The sequence below is a fragment of the Gorilla gorilla genome, chromosome 11 (genome assembly GCF_029281585.2).
Source record: "Gorilla gorilla gorilla isolate KB3781 chromosome 11, NHGRI_mGorGor1-v2.1_pri, whole genome shotgun sequence".
Classification (NCBI taxonomy): Eukaryota; Metazoa; Chordata; class Mammalia; order Primates; family Hominidae; genus Gorilla; species Gorilla gorilla.
Window position 1 is genome coordinate 145,275,917 of NC_073235.2, and position 21,598 is coordinate 145,297,514.

General features: G+C 33.2%; 1 long non-coding RNA gene across 26 annotated transcripts in view; it reads left to right on the forward strand.

The window, feature by feature from the left end:
* The window catches only part of LOC129532022 (uncharacterized), a 369,252-nt gene that overhangs the window by 276,336 nt on the left and 71,318 nt on the right, over nt 1-21,598 (forward strand). For 22 of the 26 annotated variants that reach the window (XR_010129748.1, XR_010129747.1, XR_010129772.1 and 19 more), the window contains 3 exons: nt 161-334; nt 860-1,087; nt 1,194-1,373. The exons of 1 other annotated variant lie outside the window; for it this stretch is intronic. This is a non-coding gene — a long non-coding RNA (uncharacterized lncRNA). Of the gene's footprint in view, nt 1-160; nt 1,088-1,193; nt 1,374-1,620; nt 2,223-21,598 lie in introns of those variants that run through there. 3 more of the 26 variants (XR_010129757.1, XR_010129760.1, XR_010129759.1) reach the window with 3 other exon arrangements.

The following is a 21,598-nucleotide window of genomic DNA, read 5'->3' on the forward strand; positions in this document are numbered from 1 at the left end:
GTAAATTAAAAAATATTGACCTTTGGGTACTCAAAAGGCACTTTAAAGAAAAAATGAATAAGAAGAACTAAAGTTTTAGAAATAAAATCATATATTTAATAATTTGGGTTTTAGAATTTGTGAGAGAAGATTTTTCTTGAATATTCTTTTTTTTCTCCAGGGAAAATATATTACTAAATTTTATCCAAATCTATCTGGATGTGTACATCTTCATAGGAATACGTTGGACTCCATGGGTGCTACAGAAATGAAATGTGCTTTGCAGTGTCTGTGCTGAGAGTTCAAGATGTATTTTTTGATATCATTATCAGTCTAGAGAGTGGTGAGTCCTGAGGTAAAGTCTGGGCTAGTCTTCACTTCCCCACATGATCTCCATGACTTATACCACTGACTTCAAATTCTTTGATGTAAAACAAATAGATTTTCAGTCTTCTGTAAAGGGTCACCAAGATGTCGATTCAAGAAAAGTCTCTATAGGCTGCCCAACACAAAAACCAGGCAATCACTGTAAGCCCCTCTTATTTACTAAACCTATTTCTGCCACTGACTACTGGAAGTGGCTATGTCTTAGTTATTTCTAAGAACAATATGTACAGTTTGTCCTTCAGAAATGCTTTGCGATTAGATAATTACTGCACTCAAAGAGACATCTTACAGCTTTTAATAGGACATTTTGTCTTTTCTGGGAGCAAAGGAGTTGTGAATGGGTATGAAAATAGTATTTGTTCAGTAATATGTTTTTGCTAGAGCACAGTTTTGGTGGCTGCAATCAGTGGAGCGATCCCTTCTAAATCTTGATGTGATATTACTGGAACTTAGTGAAATAGAAGAGATCACTCCTTTGTTCTGATTTTTACAGGAAAATGCGTGGCTGGAAGCTTTGTAACCGCTTTTTTCTCTCTGGAGGATTGATAGTTCAGTCCTTTCAGATGTGGATCAGACATATATACTCTATGGAGTGTGAAGTGGGAAGAAGGAAAGACAATAGGAAAAATGATCTTCAATGACATTAGCAATCAGCACAATTTACAAGAGTTAAAGTTACCATAGGAACACAGAGAAGATGAAAGTTTACTGCCAGAATTAAGTAGGTATAACACACACACACACAAACACACACACAGGCACACAGGTTTCCAAAGGTCAAACATTTTTTTAACGTTTATTTTTCTGCTTTTTAACTGTATCCCCAGTGCCCCCAACTTTGCTATGAAGACCAAGGCACTGTGGAATTGTGTGTCTACGTTTGGAAAGTCAGCTTGTGCCTAAATGGATTTTGAAGATATCAGGCATTCTAGGATTGAGAATGAGAATTCCTTTTGTTACAACAGGCAAGAGTAAGAGCCAATAAATAAAAGAATGCTACATTTTAATTTTCAAAGATATGATTTTTTTTTACATTTAATATCTCACATCAGGATGTATCTTGGAATCAATAGTATGTTCCATGTGAATTGCCAGTGTTTAAAAAAAAATTGTTGATGGTAAATCAGATAACAGTGCATCTTATAACTGATGGCATCTTTAGATAAGATGAAATACGGTATTTTGTTAGTGTGTAATATGTTTTTGGTTTGTAATTTATTAATTCATTTTACTTTTCTGTGGCTGCTGATGTAGTTGCCTGGTGATTTATTTCAAGTTGAGCATTCAGAGTTTGAAGGTGAACTCATTAGCCAAGTAAGTGCATATCCGTCTCAGTCAGTGTATGGTACTCACAGCATCAAACAACTACAGCTTTCTTCCTAGGCTATCTAATGTATTTGTAATAGTCACTTTTTGGAAAATTGTATTTAACATGTTTAGGCTATATTGCCACATTTAAAAATCATCAACTACTTTGTCAACTTCAATATGGTAAAATTAAGTTTAAAGGTCACCTTTATATCTTTATGTGTCCTTTATATCTTATTCTCTTATTTTTACAGTTATTTAAATTCCAAATATACCCTGATTGTAAATGGGGTAAAGAAGCATGACTCATTTGAAGAATCAGATAACAAAGGGGTCCCGAAAATCTAAAAAATAAAGAGCGTTAACATGATGCTAATCATGTAGACACTTTAGGAAGTTGTGCATTTGATAAAAATTTTCTAAGAGATGACATTACTTTAGATGTAAATTTTAATAGTTCCTTTTTTGGTTGTAAATATGTTACATAGAAAATATATACATTTATAATATAATTTAATTTAACAACATACAATCGGCAGCCAGCTGATCATTTCTATTTTTCTGTTTTTAGAAGGAGAGTTGCTCTTTCTGCTATTTTGGAAATCATTTTATTTTTCTCTAGGGTGACAGAAAATTATCAGAACTAAGAGGGCAATTTTATTCCTTCTAAAATAGTTAAAATTAATTCAAACAGTTAATTTGTGTCTCCCTTGTATATCTTTTGCATCCTACTTTGAGTTTTTCCTCTTTTGTTAAAATGCCTTCAGTATGTTTCTCCCTTGATAGAGGCCTCAGACATTTTTTTCTTGATCTAAACTCTAATTCTTGCTCTGTCTTATTGTAACCACTACTTTTTTGTTGGAGAATAGCTTATATTTACTTAATCCCATTTAACCATGTAGAATATGGATTCCCATGAAGAAAAGTCAAGCAAATTTCAGGTATTATCATATTTTCTGTGGATCGATTCTCCATCTGTAATCTAAAGAAGTGGTCATGGGTAGAGGCCCTCTGAATAGCTTCTTTGCGGTAGGAAAGAGTGTTTGGCCCTCTAACTACTGTGGAATATGGGAGAAACCACACTGATTTCTATTTTTCCTCTGGATTCTCTCCTAGTTAAAGGATAAAATAATATGTGGAAAGGAATGGAAGGAAGAAAAATTATGGAATGTTTGCACTGTCAGAGGTAGTTCAGAGAAAAGAAAACTTGTAATGTCTATTGAACTCTTGCAATGCTATAACAAGAAGAGAATTATCTTCTTAATACTCTCCATAGTTAGTACTTTACTTCTTACTTAATCTTCAAAACACTTTTTTATGTTAGGTGTTAATACCATGCTCGCTTTAGAGATTAGACAATTGAAGCTTAGAACTTAAGTAGCTTGTCCAAACTCATGCAGCTGTTGTTAGAGTGAGGATTCGAAATGAGGTTTATTTTGCTATAAAGTTCATATCCACTTTATTTTTTCTACATAATGTTATCTGTATGCAGTGAAGTTTTTAAATAATTTAAAACATCTAAGTGACATTATTGGATTTTTGTGTTAGAATATCACCCTGGGAGCAGTGTGGAGACAGGTTTGATGCAAGGGAGTAATAATAGAGCCCAGAAGCCTTGAAAGCCAGTTAGAGACTTAGTTCAGTAGATGATTAATGCATGAATTACAGTGGTAGTAATAATAACATAAATAATATTTATAAGTAACATAAATAATATTTATAAGTAACATAAATATTCTTTGTAATATTAGTATTATTGTAATCGTAATATTTGTATTATTTCTAATATTTGTAAATAACAAAACACTGGATAAAAGACAGTCCTCTGCTGAGGACAACTTGAAAAACTGGATTAAACAATACAAACAAAAGCCTTCTATTTAAAAAGGCATCAGAGTGTTAATGAAGAAATACCAGCCCAGGATTCAAGAACAGAACAAAACCAAGATTGGCAAATTCTAGCACTTGGGCTATTTTCCCCCTAGATTATTGATAATACTGGGGCAGTTGACAGGCAGCTGAATTTTGCTACTGACAGTCTCACAGAACTAGGGTAATAGGGTTTAGAGTCTAGGTCCCATCAAAAGCAGTGGTTCTGCTAAGCATCCTTTACCTTTAGTGAGGGGCCGAAAATTACACCTTTGGAAAAAGAAAAAAAAGAACTAGGAATACATAGACCTTTTCAAGGACTACAGCTCAGCTATGAATCATTTTAATCTTTGGAATTGAATTGAAGTGATCCCAGATTGTTAGTGCATCCAAGTACCTGACAAAAGCAGCCTAATTCCTCTCTAAAGGAAGGTGATGTGGTAGCTCTCAAATAATTTTCTACAACAATTTTGCAAATATAATGTCGGGTACAAAGAAAGGAATCAGGTACAAAGAATACAAGACATCCTGGATGACAGTGAAAAGCAGACAAAAGAAACAGATTCAGAAGTGCCTTAGATAATAAAGACAGAGTTAAAATAACAGCTTATCTCCTAAAAGAGAAAATAAGCGATTGAGAATTTTTTGAGAAAAACTTCAAAGAATTGTAACTGAAAACTACAATATTGTTACTGAAAATATCAAAGAATTTCTTTTCTTTTCTTTTTTTTTTTTTGAGATGGGGCCTCGCTCTGTCACCCAGGCTGTAGTGCAGTGGTGTGATCATAGCTCACTGCAGCCTCGACCTTCTGGGCTCAAGCAATCCTCCCACCTCAGCCTTCGTGGTAACTGGGACCACAGGTGCATACCACGATGCCTGGCTAATTTTTTAAATTTTTTGTAGGATGGGCTCTTTCCGTGTTGCCCACCCAGGCTGATTTCAAACTCCTGGGCTCAAGTGATCCTCCCACCTTGGCCTCTCAAAGTGTTAGGATTAGAGGCATGAGCCACTGCACCGAGCTCAAGGATAGTTTTTATGAGAAGAAGAAATGCAAATGAAGAAAAATTCATGAAGAAAAAAATATATAAAAGGTATCACATGTGAATGAAAAGATAAGAAACCCTAAGTTTTGTAGTTAGAGTTGAGAAAAACCAGATGAATGCAAGATTTGAAGAAATGTTTTGCTTTGCTGATACTTATTAAAATTAATGGAAGATATCATGCAACAGATGCAAGAGGTCTTATGAATGAGAAAAACTCAAATCCTAGTATACATGTTTTAGCTATACATTTTATGAATAGCTTACAGGGTGAATTAGAAAGTTATCTCAAAGATCACATTTCTGTAGTTGTCTTACTGACATTTCACTTTGGCCATGTTGGGTGTTTACTTCATAAACATCTCATGCTTTCAACCTATAGCCAAATGTAAAAGAAACTTTTGGACCTTGAGTGTTTATTCATTTGTATATTCTAGCAGATCCAAGACCATTTGCTGAGAAAAATCTCATCACTCTCATCAGGTTTTACCTTGGTTTGACTTGGAATGACTTTTGATGGCCCCTTGCAATCTCCCTCCCAAAGATTCACAGTAGAAACTGCTTGGGTGACTTGAAGACATCCTAAAGTAAAAAATAAAATTGTTTTAATTGTTTAATTTATCTAAAACTGAAGTCGAAGCTCCACATCAGAACCCTTTCTGTGTATAACAGTTGTGACCCAGGGACATCCCTTGGGGAACATTATTCAACTCAATTTTGTTCTTACTAAGGTAAGAGCATGTGACTCAGAGTTAAAGTGAATCTCTTAACATCTCATAGTGAAGAGTAGAGCAAGGAAAGAAAGTTTGCTTATTATTTGGTTTGGTTTTTGTTTTTCTTTTAATTTGGCCTAGTTGTTTTTTTGTTAAAAAATACAGCTCTATTAAGGTGAAAATCCTAAAGTGCTCAGTCCCACTTGACAACTGAGATCACTTTGTAACCTTGCTAGCTGTATCTTCTGGTGGCAATCTCTAGTATATATGTGTATATAGTTTCATATGTATATAGTGTTATATGTATTATGATACAAATTATAATTATCTATAATGTATTATGATTTATCGATTTTAGACTATATCTTATAAGTAGTATTTGTGTTAGGTTAAGACTTAACTTACTTGAAGGACCTCACCTCATCCTCTATCTTCTCAAGTAAATTATAACACATTAGTTATATTATGAACTGTTTAGATAGTTCACATTGAACTATCATATTGTTCAGCTTATAAATATGTAAGAATTATCCAAATATCTTTCTATAATAAAGACTGATTCCTATTTTGATGTTTGATCACTGACAGCTTTAAAGCTCCACCCCTCCCTCTTTACCTTTTGCCTCACATCTGGAAAACTGATTTACAAAAAAGTTCAGGAGCTCCCTCCCTTGGCATTGGCGGAGAAGTTCAAACCATGTAGATCCCTACCTGGTTTCACCTCTTAATCCAAAATAAGCTGGGGTCATCTATTCTTCTCATGGTTGTTTTACTACAGAAGGAATCTGATCCCTTTTCTTGGAGAATACTTTTGCCATTTACTATCTGAGTAATAAACTTTATTTCATATTTATTAGTGTCTGTATGTCCTTCTTCCTGATATCCCCAAATTTCTCGGCAGAATATAGCGGAATATACTAGTTTCCCAAATAAAACACATTCAGCTATTGATCAGATTCCACTGTGGCAAGAGAGGATATGATTTCAATCCTTTTGTTATGGAATGAGATTTGTTTTATGGCCTAGCATATTTTTCATTTGGGTTGAATGTTTCATGAATACTTGAAAGTAAAGTATTTGCTGTTGTTCTTGGGTAGAGGATTCTGTATATCTCAACTAGGTCAATATGGCTGATAGTATTATTGAAAGTTTCTATACTCTTACTGATCTTATATCCATGTAGTCTGTCAATTACTGAGAGATGATAGTTTAAGTCTCCAACTAGAATTGTAGATTTCTCTCTTTATCCTTTCATTTCAGTTCCATCAGTTTTTGTTTTACGTACATTGGAGTGTGTAATGTACATATACTTACCATTAATTTTTTTGATAAATTGATTTCTTTATCATTAGACAATGTTCTTCTTTATCCCTGATAACATTTTCTTTTCAAAAGATATCCCCAGTAGATCTTTTCTCTTCAAAAGATTACTTAATATGATGTTCATGGCACCACTCCAGTCTTCATTTGATTAGTGTTGGGTATGTGTGTATATGTATATTTGTGTGTATATATAGATATATATGTATATGTGTATATATATGTGTGTATATTTGTGTGTTTGCATATATTATTTCTGTGTACATATTTGTGTATATGTACATATGTATGAATATGCATATATATTTGTGGGTATATGTATATTTGTGTGTGTGTATATATATGTGTATACACACAAATATACATATACACACATGTATATATATATACACATATATATGCATACACACATTTTTTCCTCTCCAATACTTTTATTTATGTCTTCATAAAGTTTTTACCCTTACAACATGTAGTTGGATCTGCTGTTTTATACAATCCAGCAATCTCTGCCTTTCATTCAGCCTGTTTAGACCATTTACTCTTAATGTAATAATTGACATAGCTGGATTTCGTCTGCCATTTTAATAATTGTGTCTTTTCACCTCATCTAGGACTTTGGTCTTTTTTTCCCTTTCAGACCTTTTAAAAAATGAGTAGTATGTATAATCCCTTTTTATTTCTACCATTGGCTTATTAATTACATAGCTTTATTACCATTCTATATATATGAATATTGACAATATAAAGGTTGCTAAAGGTTGATAATATACAGGCATACCTTGGAGCTATTGCATTATTTGTTCTGGTTCATCAAAATCATAAAAATTTTACAATAAAGAGTGCCACACAAATGTTTTTGTTTCCCAGTGCATATTAAAGTTATGTTTATACTATAATGTACAATGTCATTATGTCTAAAAGATGTGTACACCTAAATTTAAAAATACTTAATTATAAATGCTTTCATTAAAAAATACTGAGAAAGAGACAGTACATGCTGTTGGAAAAATGGCTTCACTGATGGACTTTCTTGATGCCGTTTTGCCACAAACCTTCAATTTGTAAAGAACACAGTGTCTGCAAAGCATGATAAAACAAAGCTATGAAACAAGGTATGCCTGTACGTCTTTAATTTACCACAGTTTACTTTCAAATAATATTGTGCCACCTCACATATAGTATATGAACATTGTAACCGTATACCTCAATTTCCTTATTTTATCCTCTGGGCTATTGTTGCCATATAGTTAATTAATACATATATTATAAACCTCACAATATATAGTTACTCTTCAGAAAGTCAAATTCTTTTAAACTAACATTTTTTTGGGAAAAAAGGACATTTACATCTACCTTTATTTTAACAATTACTGGCAGTCTTAATTCCTTTGTGTAGATCCACATTCCTTCTGCAAGAAAAAGATAATATTTAATCTAACATTTCTGGTAGTGCAGTTTAAATGGCAATGAGGTCTTTGAACTATTGTCTGAAAAGTCCTTTATCTCACTACCATTTTTGAATGATATTTTTGCCAGGTATAGAATTTTGAGTTGACAGGTTTTATTTTAGTGCTTTAAAGCCTTCTTTTATGTTTGGGCTTGCATATTTTTGAAAAAGGAGTCTGATATCATTTCTATCTTTTTCATTTCCATATAACATTTCTTTTTTTTTTCCTAGCTGCCTTCAAAAGCTTCCTTTTTTCTTTCTTTCTTTTTCTTTTTTCTTTTTTTTTTAGCAATGTAATCATGATTCATCTAGGTTTTTAAAAAGTTCATCTGATTTTTCAAGTTCTGTAAGCTTCTTGGATCTATGATTTAACATTGTTCACTAATTTTCTGAAGAAAATTCTTGGCTATTATCCCTTCAAGTATTTATTTGCCTCGCTCTCTCTCTTTTCTCCTTTTGAGTCACCTGTTGCACATGTGATAGACTGTGTGGTATTGTTTCACATATCTTGGATTCTCCTTTTGTTCTCTTTCTTTGTTTTCCCTCTTTGTGTTTCAGCTCAGATAATTTCTATTGCCTGCCCTCTAGGTCTATGATTGTTTCTTTAGGTGTGTGTAATGCCCTGATAATTCCGTCTAAGGAATTATTAATTTCTGACATTGTGATATGAGGTATATTTCCATTTGGCTGTTCTTAAAATAATTTCTTTCTTTTGGTTGAAATGCCCCATCTATTCATCCATTTTTTTTACCTTTACCACTAGACCTTTAATATATTAAATACAATTACTTTAACGTCCCTGTCTGACAGTTTCAACTGTGCAATGTAGTTTACTCCAGGGATTCTTCTTTAAAGGATTGTGAAGGTTCCTACTTAGAGAATAGGTGTATGGTTCCTAGTTTAGGATGTTCCTTCTTTCCTCACTCAAAAAATTGGGTTTGTCCTCACAATTCTTATGGTTTTGAGTAATTGGTTTAGTTAAATGAGCTCCTGAAAAAAAGAGATGGGAATAATAGAAGAAAAGAAAAGGCAAGAATATGTTTCCTGGGATACCTCGACTCTGGAATTAATTAAGTCAGATATTAAATTTTCACCAAGATGACTGCTACAAAGCACTCAAGGATGAAGATTTTGATTTTGGTTTTTAACTTTTATTTTAAGTTCAGGGGTACATGTGTAGGTTCGTTATATATGTAAACTTGTGTCATGGGCATTTGTTGTACAGAATATTTCATTCTCGGAGTATTAAGCCTAGTACCCGTTGGTTGTTATTACTGATCCTCTCCCTCCTCCCACCCTCCATCCTCCAATAGGCCCCAGTGTCTGTGGTTTCCCTCTCTGTGTCCAAGAGTTCCATCATTAAGCTCTTACTTATAAGTAGGGACATGTGGTATTTAGTTTTTTGTTCCTGTGTTAGTTTGCTAAGGATAACGGCCTCCAGCTCCATCCATGTTCCTGCAAAGGACATGATCTCATTCTTTTTCATGGCTGCATATTATTCCATGATGTATATGTGCCAAATTTACTTTATCCAGTTTATCATCAATGGGCATTTAGGTTGATTCCATGTCTTTGCTATTGTGAATAGTGCTACAATGAATATACACGTGCATATATCTTTATAGTAGAACAATTTACATTCCTTTGGGTATATACCCAGTAATGGAATTGCTAGGTGAAATGGTAGTTCTGTTTTTAGGTCTTTGAGGAATTGCTGCACTGTACTACACCATGATTGAACTAATTTACACTCCTACCAGTAGTATAAAGTGTTCCCTTTCCTCTGTAACCTCACTGGCACCTTTTATTTTTTGACATTTTGATATATAGCCATTCTGACTGAGGTGGTGAGATAGTATCTCATTGTGGTTTTGATTTGCGTTTCTCTAATGGTCAGTAATGTTGACCTTTTTTTCATATGCTTGTTGGCTTCATGTATGTTTTCTTTTAAAAGTGTCTGTTCATAAACTTTGTCCACTTTTTAATGAGGTTGTATTTTTTCTTGTAAATTTGTTTAAGTTCCTTATAGAGGCTGGATATTAGATCTTTGTCAGATTCATAGTTTGTAAAAATTTTCTACCATTCAGTAGGTTGTCTTTTGATAGTTTCTTCTGCTGTGCAGAAGCTCTTTAGTTTAATCAGAAAGAAAGGTGGATATTTTTATTATGATGGGGATAAGAAGGAAATATTTTATGGTACCACAGGACTTTGAATATGGCACTCAGTGGTAGAGGCATAAGAATAAGTGTTCAGAGGATGAAAAAATGCACTAAACATTCACATTGCTTATTTCCCAGTAAATATATTGAGATTAGTGTTAAATGCTATAATATTTACCTTTTCTAACTCCAGCCTAATTTTTTCATTGAAAAGAATGTCCCCATCGATCTCACCATTATTTTATATAATTCTTTTATTGAAAGAAAAAGATAAAAAGTAGTGGGAGGGAGAGAAAGAGCACAATATAAGTAAAATATCTCCCCCATTACCATAATGGTATACTTTACTGTACACAAAATCTATTTTTACCACATTCAGAACATAACCATAGTTAGCATTTGTATAGTATGGTAGAGATTGCAAAGTGTTTTTAGATGCCCTGTGTCATTGAACCTCAGGCAAAAACTTGAGCTTGCTATAAGCAGCAGGTGAAATAGATCGTAAAAGATGATATGACTAACCCAGAGTAATATCACTAGAAAATGGCAGAGCGAGGCCTCAACAACAGCTTTTCTTTCAACATCCCTTCATCATAAAAACTCTCAACAAACTGGGTACAGAAGAAACATACCTCAGCATGATAAAGACCTTATACAGCAGATGCACAGCTAGTATCATACTGCTGAGTATATATTCAAAAGAAAGGAAATCAGTATATCAAAGACATATCTGCACTCCCATGTTTATTGCAACTCTATTCACGATAGCCAAGATATGGAATCAACCTAAATGTCCATCAATGAATGGATAAAGCAAATGTGGTACATATACATAATGGAATATTTTTCAGCCACAAAGAAGAATGAAATCCTGTTATTTGCAGCAACATGGATGCTGTTGAACATTATGTTAAAAGAAATAAGCCAAGAACAGAGAGACACATGTTGTATTTTTTCAGTCATATGTGGGAGCTAAAATTTTGATTTTCTGGAGGTAGAGAGTAGAATGATGGTTACCAGAGAAGGCTGAGAAGGGTAGTGGGGTGGGGATAAAGAGGGTTGGTTAATGGGTGCAAAAATAGAGTTCGATGGAAGAAATAAGATCTAATGTTTGGTAGCACAATAGGGCAATAACAGATAATAATTTATTATATATTTCAAAATAACTACAGGAGTAGATTTGCAATGTTCCTAAGGCCAAGAAATACACGTCTGAGGTGATGGATATTCCAGTAGCCCAGATTTTATCATGACACATTGTATGCTTGCATCAAAATACCACATGTATTTCATAAATATGTAAAACTTTTATGTATGCATAAAAATAAAAAGAAGATATCCTCTGATTTAACATCTCATGGACATCACCATCCCAATTTCTTCTCAGGTCTTTGGAATATGCTGAATTTATTTAAGAATATATGTGATATTATTAAACTGCTTGAATACCCTAAGGACTCCATAATAATTATGTTTTATACTACATCTTAATAGTGTTAGGGTACAAGGAATCTTAGTGGTTTGGGATTTTAATTCTAGATCACATAAACATGCTATTAAAACTTCTAATATCAAAATAGTTTCTATTAGTCTACCTAAATTTTTGAGCAATAGAATGATAACTCCTCGGCGCACTTCTGGAAATAGTCTGAAAACACCTAATTTTAAATGTCTAAACAATAAGCATTTGTTTCTTGTCTTAGGTTAGTTCATAGTAAATTAGAAGCTTACTAAAGCATCAGAAAACTTTTCATGCCAGTAAGACTACACTTGGTATTTGTACTGTCATTGACAAAGGGGACTGTATTTGTAAAACTCCTGAGAAGGAGTAGTTTATAGATAGGAATGTCAGTATTCATTGGTATAATGAATACGGGAGTTTTTGAAGAGACTCTGCTGGAAACATTACAGGTTACAGGAAAGAGCCACATCATTCTGTAGCAAATTTTAGTGCCTCAACAACCATGCCAAAATGTATTTCAAAGCACCAAGAATTGGAGATGAAACAGTTTATGCCTGGCCTGTAAGCACTTGAAGATGTTAAAAAGCTGTCTGACCCTGGAATGCTAGCACCATTGTATCAGTCAGGGACATTGATTGTGGGAAATCAATACAAATCAAATTTTGAGATTTTACATGGAAATGAAATGTGTTTAAAGCATATTTGGTACTCATATAATACACAAAAAGATTAGCTCATCATGCTTAAGAACCAAGGGAAGCTTCAGGATGCAGCCAGTAGAACTCCCACCACTGGCTGTTCCTCTGAGAGGGCTCAATATTGATGCAGGGTTTTACATTCTATCATGACTAGTGTAAATAGTTCCAATTGGCTTTGTAACTGCATTGTTCCTGAAAAATTCAAACTGTTGGATATGCAGTTGGCTGAGCCTAGGTCATTTGTCTGTGAATCTATGATATGAGAGTGGTTTCTGGTGCCAGGGTTGGATAGCTTTTAAATGAACAACTTCCCTACATATGTCAGCCAAGGTTTGCAAGTTTTGTCTACCCCAAGATCCCTGACTGACCACAGTGATGTTAGTTTTATAGCTGTTAAAATATTTTCACTTACTTATTTACTTGGGAAAGAGGCTTACTCTTTGCATATAATTTTGGCAATATTCAAGAATGATATGGTTTTTCCATGGAATCTATGGTAATTACAGTTGACAACTTTGAAAAAAAAACTTGCTGGATAACAATAGCAATAAGTTCTACAATTACATTTTAATTTTCCATTTCCTAGCCTCTTGATAAAGATTGTTCAATATTTCTTTAACTTTTTTTTTTTTTTTTGGTGGGGACAATAGGGTTTGCTATAATTTTTAGAATTTTATTTTTTTCTATTTTTTAACTCTATTTTAGGTTTATGGGTACATATGCAGATTTGTTATATAGGTAAACTCATGACTCAGGGGATTGGTGCACAGATTATTATGTCACCCGTGTACTAAGCTTAGTTATTTTTACTGATCCTCTTCCTTCCCCAAGTATCCACCCTCTAATAGGCCCCAGTGTCTGTTGTTCCCCTTTTTGTGTCCATGTGTTCCAATCTTTTATCTCCCATTTATCAGGAAGAAAATGTAGTATTTGGTTTTCTATTCCCATATTAGCTCCCCAAGAATAATGGCTTCCAGCTCCATCCTTATTGCTGCAAAGTACATGATCTCATTCTTTTTCATGGCTGCATAGTATCCCAGTGTGTATATGTACCACATTTTCTTTATCCAGTCTGATATTCATGAGTATTTAGGTTGATTCCATACGTTTGCTATTGTGAATAGTGTTGCTATGAACATATGCATGCTTTTGTCTTTATGTAGAACGATTTATACTGCTTTGGTTATATACCCAGGAATGAGATTGCTGGGTTGAATGGTAGTTCTGTTTTTAGCCACACCACTTTCCAACATGGTTGAACTAATTAACACTCCCACCAACAGTGTATAAGTAATTTTTTTTCTCTGTAACCTTGCCAGCATCTGTTGTTTTTTGATGTTTTGATAACAGCCATTCTGATTGTGAGATGTTGTCTCATTTTGGCTTCAATTTGCATTTATCTAATGATGAGTAATATTGATCTTTTTTTCCATATACTTGCTGGCCGTATGCATGCCTTCTTTTGAAAAATATCTATTCATGTCCTTTGCCCCCTTTTTAATGGGTTTGCCACAAAACAAATGAAATACTTAGGAATACAGCTAACCAGGGACGTGAAAGATCTCTGCAATGAGAATTACAAAATACTGCTCAAAGAAATCAGAGTTGACACTAGCAAATGGAAAAACATTTCATGTTCATGGATGGGAAGAATCAGTATCATTAAATTGTCCATACTGCCCAAAGCAATTTATACATTCAATGTTATTCCTATGAAATTACCAATGACATTCTTCTCAGAACTAGGAAAAACATCTCACAGTTCTGGATACTGAAACAAAAAAGAACTAGAAAAAATTATTTTAAAATTCATGTGGAACCAAAAAAGAGACCGAACAGCCAAGGCAATCCTAAGCAAAAAGAACAAAGCTGGATGCATCACATTACCCGACTTCAAACTGTACTACAGGGCTACCAAAACATCACGGTACTGGTATAAAAACAGACACATAGACCGGTGGAACAGAATAGAAAGCCTAGAAATAATGCTGCACACCTCCATCTGATCTTTGACAATGCTGACAAAAACAAACAATGGGGAAAGGACTCCCTATTCAATAAGAGGTGCTGGGATAATTGGCTAGTCATATGCAGAAGATGGAAAATTAACCTTTTCCTTGCACCATATACAAAATTCAACTCAAGATGGATTAAAGACATAAACATAAACCCCCAAACTATAAAAACTCTGGAAGGTAACCTAGTAAATACCATTCTGGACATAGGAACTAGCAAAGATTTCATGTCAAAGATGTCAAAAGCAATTGCAACAGAAACGAAAATTGACAAATGGGATCTAATTAAACTAAAGAGCTTCTGCACAGCAAAATAAACTATTGATAGGGTAAACAGACAACCTACAAAATGGGAGTAAATATTTGTAAACCGTGCATCTGACAAAAGTCTAATATCCAGCATCTATAAGGAACTTAAACAAATTGGTACAATTTTGTTAAGACTTGGTTACATGTTGGGAAAGAGAACCTAGTAACTGAAAACTAACAAATAGAACAAAATTCTCAAAGAACAATGCCTTACGTTGTCATGGGACCTTCCACCGAGCAGGAGATGATTAGGGTGGGGATGAAAATGACATGTGAAGTAATGAAGCCTTATGCCTTTAAGAGTCAAGATTCTCTAATAAACTGATTACGCTTTTAATATGGAGAACTTGGGAGAAATTTAAGGGAGTTCTACAAATACAAATTATTAATATTTAGTATTTCTCCTTATTTTCTTTTTGTTAAGATGGAGGTTCACTCCTGTTGCCCGGGCTAGAGTGCAATGGTGTGATCTCAGCTCACAGCAACCTCCGCCTCCAGGTTCAAGAGATTCTCCTGCCTCAGCCTCCCAAGTAGCTGGGATTACAGGCACCCACCACCACACCTGGCTAATTTTTGTATTTTTAGTAGAGACAGGGTTTCACCACATTGGCCAGGCTGGTCTTGAACTCCTGACCTCAGGAGATCCGCCCACCTTGGCCTTCCAAAGTGCGGGGATTACAGGTGTGAGCCACCATGCCTGGCCATTTCTCCTTATTTTCTTAAGCATAAAGCATCAACAAACATTCATGTATCTTGAATTCCCTGAAAATGATACTTGATTTCTCCATCTCACATTTACTGTGACTGGAAGAATAGCATTTTTCAAAATGGAAAAATTCAAGAGGCATACTTAATGAAGGGAACAATAGCTCAATTAAGTGCAATACAGGGAAATGACTACTTAATATAAATAAATGAAACCAGATTTCATTTGCACTTCAGACATCAGCATGAAGCATTATTTTCTGAACTGGTTTTATTGAAAACTGCCAGGAGCAATTTTTCAATGAAGTATATTATTCTGACAGCCTCTGTTTCCTGTGGCACCTTCCCACATCTTAATAGTATGAGACACATCCCCTGACCTATGATTATGCTTCCTTTCAGGTATTTGAATATCAATATCTCTTTAAGTCAACTGTATTTAACAATCTGTAGTTACCTAAAAGTAAAATGAGTTTAAAGTATGGTTAAACTTTATAAACAATCTGTACTCACTTGTCTGGGAAAAAATGAAAAGCTATTGCTTTCATAGGTTTTAAGAACATTGAGTGAAATTACAAAAGTCAATAAATAATGTACTCAATAGATTAAGTCTTATCCTTGAAAACAAATTGAGTGTTCTTTGAATACTGAAAAGGCAGTTTTTTAATGAATAATATTTTAAAATAGATGTACCCTCTTTTATTATTGAAGGTGGCCATCTTAGAATTTCTCCTGGTAGACATGGTGTTTGTAGCATTTTGCACAAAAGACACTAGAACATCTTGGAAAATAAAGTAAAAAGTATGATTAAATTGAGAGACAAAGACTCATTAAATAACTCATTTGAAGAAATGGCATCTCCACTCTGTTACACAAAAATTGCTTCCAGGCACTGAATAAGCTCTCTCTTCGTGAAAAAGCAAATCAGCCATGTTGATTTTGTGAACATTTACCTTTAGTTCTTAGTGCAATTAAAGAAACTAGAAAGGCTGCCCTACTTAAGATGAAAGACATGAAAACTCTTTACTTTCTTCACTTTTCATAAATCAGAATGTATTTAAGTGAAATAGGACAAACAGAATGTCTCACCATTTTCAGTATTAGTTATCATCAGCTTTCTTTCTCAAAGAAAAAGTTTGAGTGATATAAAATTAGTGCTACATGCGCATTTTGGGTAAGTTAAACCTGTCAGTCTTTGTATCAATACCACCTTAAAACTTACCTTTAAGATCTTGTCTACTTATCAAATCAATTCTATCTTAGAGACATGAAATAAGAAAAATAATTACTGAGAAACTTACTTTGAGCTGAGCATGTAAATGAAAGAAATTTTATATTGGCAAGTGACTTTAATTATGGAGCTAAGTTTTTAAAGATGAACTTTTAGCAGTAATCATATTCCTTATAAATTTGTTCATGTTGTATAATCCTTTATTCGATGTTGTGAGAAGTGTTTTGCTAGTATTTGTCAAGGATTTTTGCTTTTATATTAATGAGATATATTGGTCTGTAGTTTTCTAGGGATCTTTTTTTTTTTGGTATCAGGGTAATGCAGGCCTCAGAATGTGTGAGGACTAATTCTATTTTTTGAAAGGTTGGGGTTTGGGTTAATTCCTCCTTAAAAATTTAGTAGTATTCACCATTTGGTTCTGGGATGCTCTTTCTGGGATGGTTTTTTTTTTTTTTTGATTAGTAACTAATTTTTTTCTTGTTATGTCTATTCATAACTTCCATTTATTCTTGGGTCATTTTCAGTAGTTTGTTTTTAGGAATATATTAATTTCATCTACATTTACTATTTACTTGGAAAATAATTGTTTAATAGTATTCACTTATAATCCCTTTTATTTATGTAAGGCCAGAAGTAATACTGCTTATTCATTCTTGATTTCAATATTTTGAGTTCCCTCTTTTTCTTTCATAGGTTTAGCTAAATTTGCTGATTTTGTTGATCTATACAAATAAATTAATTTTTGTTTTATTGATTTTTGTCTATTTTTTAAATATTCTACTTAATTTATCTACACTCTAATCTTTATCATCTCCTTTTTATGCCTGCTTTGGGCTTAAGCTATTCTTCATGCTTCTAGTTTCTGAAGGTGAAAGGTTAAGTTATTGATTTGAGATCTTTCACCTTTTTTTTTTTAGTACAGGTATTTACATATAAAATTTCTTCTATGCACAATTTTAGATGCATTCTGTAAGTTTGATATCTTGCATTTATTAATTTCAAAATATTTTCTAAATTATCTTTTAATTTATTCTTTGCCTTATTGATTATTTAGCAGTGTTGCTTAATTTCCCTATATTTGTGAATGTCCCAAATTTCCATGTTTTATGAATTTAAAATTTCATTCAGTTATGGTTAGAGAATGTACATTATATAATTTTAATCCTTTTTAATTTATTGAGAATAACATATTTTATGGCCTAACATATGGTCTATTCTGTTCTACGTGCAGTTACAAATAATGTATATTCTGGTATTGGAGGAAGTATTATGTAGATCCTATTAGGTCTAGTGGGTCTAGTTATGGTGTTGCTCAAGTTTTCTATTTCCTTGTTGTTTTCCTCTCTAGTTGTTCTATCCATTATTCAAGGTAGGGTATTGAAATTTCCAACTATTATTTTTGAGTCGTCTATTTCTTCCTTCAATTTTTTAGTATTTGATTCATGTATTTTGAAGCTCTGTTTTTAGTGGATGTACATGTTAAAATTGTTGTATTTTCTTGAAGAATTGACGCTTTTATCAATGTATACTGTCCTTTGTTTTTGTAAATCAATGACTTTTTGATTTAAAGTGCATTGTTTTGCTATTAGTACATCAACTTCAGGCCTTTTATGCTTACTTTTTGCATATTTTATTTTTTTCCTCATTCTTTTACTTTCAAGTTATTTGTGACTTTGAATCCAGTTTATCTGTATATACAGTATATGAGACCATTGTGTTTATTTTATCCATTTTGCTAATCTCAGCCTTTTGATTTGAGTGTTTAACCCATTTACATTTAATGTAATTACTGATAGGACTTATGCCACTCATTTTGCTACTTCTTCTTTGTATTTCTTATGTTGTTTTGGTTTATGTATTCTTTCTAAATTCTTTCTTTTGTGTTAAATTCATATTTTCTAGTTTGCCATTTTAATTCTCTTGTGATATTTTATAATATTTTTGAGTTATTTTCTTAGTGGTACCCTGGGAATTACAATTCAAATTTTTACTTATAATAATCTAGTTTAGATTAATACCAACTTAATTTCAGTAACATATACAAATTTTGCTCCTGTATGCTTGTATTTCCTCCTCTTCCTCTGTACTTTATTGTTATGCAAATTATGTATTTATGCATTGTATTAAAATCAATTCAAATTTATGACGATTGTTTTGTTCAACTCTCTTTTAAGTCAGATAGGAGAAAAAATTGTTGCAAACAAAATATACAGTTATAATATCTTTTGTATTTACCTGTGTTCTGTATTTACCTTTACCAATGCTCTTTATTGCTTTATGTGAATTTGAGTTATTGTCTAGTGTACTTCCATTGCACTTCAAAGGACTCTCTTGAAGATTTCTTATAGGGAAATCTGCTCTTAACAAATTTTCTCAGTATATGTAAATCTTGAAATGTACATACTTTTGCTAAATATAGAATAATTGGTTAACCTTTGAATATAGCATATCACTTCCTTCTGTCCCAGTGGTTTATGATAAAAAATTAATTGTTAATCTTACTGAGGATCTTGGAATATAATGAGTCACTTTTCTTTTATTGTTTTCAAAATTCTCCCATTGTCTTTGGCTTCCAACAGTTTGATTATAATGTATCTCAGTGTGGATTTCTTGAGTTTATTCTCCCACTTTAATGTTTTTTGAGCTTCTTGGATATAGAGATTCATGTGTTTCAGAAATATGAGAATTTTTCTACAATTATTTCTTCAAATATTATTTCTGCCTCTTTCTATCTCTCTTCTGCTTCTGGGACTCTCATTAGGCTTATTAGGTGAGCTTGATGGTATCTCACAGGTCTGTAAGGCTCTGTTCACTTTTCTCCAATCTTTTTCCTTTTTTCCTTAGACTGACTACTTTGTAAGTTTGTTGGTTCTTTTACCTCTTAAAATATGCTGTTGAGCCAATTTGGTAACTTTTTCACTCCAAAATTATTCATTTTAATCATTTATATCTTCTTATTGATGTTCTTTATTTGTTGAGACCTTATTTCTATGGGTTGTTTTAGTGTTTTATACATGGTTTATTTTAGTTCTTTGAACATGTTTTAAATAGTTGATTTAAAGTATTTGTTTAGTATGTTTAATGATGGGATTTCTTCAGGGACAGTTTCTATCGACTGATTTTTTATTACTTTCATATGGGCCATACTCAATTGTTTCTTTGAATGTCTAATAATTTATTTTTTGAAAACTGTACATCTTTATAATGCAATTTGAAAACTCTGGAAATCAGATTTTTCTCCCTTCCCTAGGGTTTGTCTTAGGTGTTTGTTGTTACTATTCCCACTTTTTTGTTAATGACTATCTTGAACTAATTCTTTAATGTCTATATTCCTTGTCATGTATCACCTCTTAAGTCTCTGCTCAATTAGCTTACTTGTGAGCTAGTGACAAGACAGATTTCCTTAAATCTCTAGAAACGTTTTCTCCTAATCTTGGCAAAGGGCTTTCTGTGAGTGTTACAGAATGCTGTTAACATTCAGCCAGGCAATTTATAATTTTGTCTTTCCCATCACTTCCTCCTTGTGCAGAACTTCAAGTTCAGAGACAAGAACTGAGGGTCTTCTCAGGTCTTTTCTGAGTGTTTACACAGCCGTACATAGTGTGTGGCCTTCTGGATTTTCAAGAATATTTAAGAACTTTTCAAATCCTCCAATGAACATCTAATTTTCCAGATCTTCCTTTTTACAATTTTGTTTTCTTGGTTTATTTGTTTTTTGTCCCAACTGTTTTCACTGTGTAAGGCAATGTTAAACAATTGCCACTGACCATTTTCAGCAAATGCTCTTGGGGAACAGACTGTTTCCAGCTGGTGAACTCTGAGTGAGGTAAAATAAAGACAAGACTTGTGAGTAGGTTTTTATGTACCTGTCAGACAGGTAAAATAATTGAAATTGTTTGAGAATAGGGATTTGAAAGAGCATCAGCCCTGTTCTGATCCGTAGCAGCTACTATGGTACTGGTTTTCACAAAAATTGGTGGCTGTGGATTTTCCAGGCTACCACAGACTGGGAAGAGGGAATGGGAAGAGCATATTTTAAAATATCACAAAATTATCTGTTCTTTCCAAAATTTAGTCTCTTTTCTTGAAGAAATGCTCCAAATATGGGTATAAGCTTTTGGTTAATTTCTAGAGTTTTGAAAAAGTTGATTTGGAGAATTTTTCTGAGTCTTCTCATTGTATTTTTGGAGGAAAGAATATTTGGGGGTCATTACTTCATTATTCCTGATTATATCTTGACAAGTTTAAGTAAACTAATATTTCAGTTCTAACATACTGTTATTAGTGTATACTGCAGAATATTTTATAGTTCTTATTCTTGCCTGCTAACAATAGTGTAGATATATTAAAAAGTAGGTCATATTACTTTTTTTCTTGGTGCCATTAGCATTTTAAAGTAAGATCTTAGCTGGCTGAATGGAAGAATTAGTTTTAAATAATTATTTCAATCATTTTCCCTACTCAGTGGTTGTGACTCATAGACTGTGGGACTGAGCCATATTGAGCAATAGATAGGAGGTAGGGAATTTTACAAACTCAGGAAGGAAGTGCTGTTTTGCTGTTTTTCTTCATGCCTGTTGAAACTGCCATGGAAGAAAGAAGGTGTAGGTGTGTTTGGCATTATTCATAGATCTTCCATCCACCAACTTGAAGTTGCATCTTTCCCTCTTAAGAAGAAAAAATCTTCCAGTGACAGCAATTACTCCTACACATAAAGAACAAACATGCCAGTTAGTGAGGAATTAATCAGAGGGAAGCTCTATCCTTTATATTTTTTGACTTACATAGTCTTATGTATTTCCATTCCAAACTTTAAAACTGTTTAAATTTTAACACAAAGACCAAGATATCCATCCCTCCTAGAAATATAAACTGGGAAGGTAAAATCAACTTTAAACAGAATAAAATGCTTTGAAATTCCAATAGCATCTAATTTATGCCAGGCTGTGGTTAAA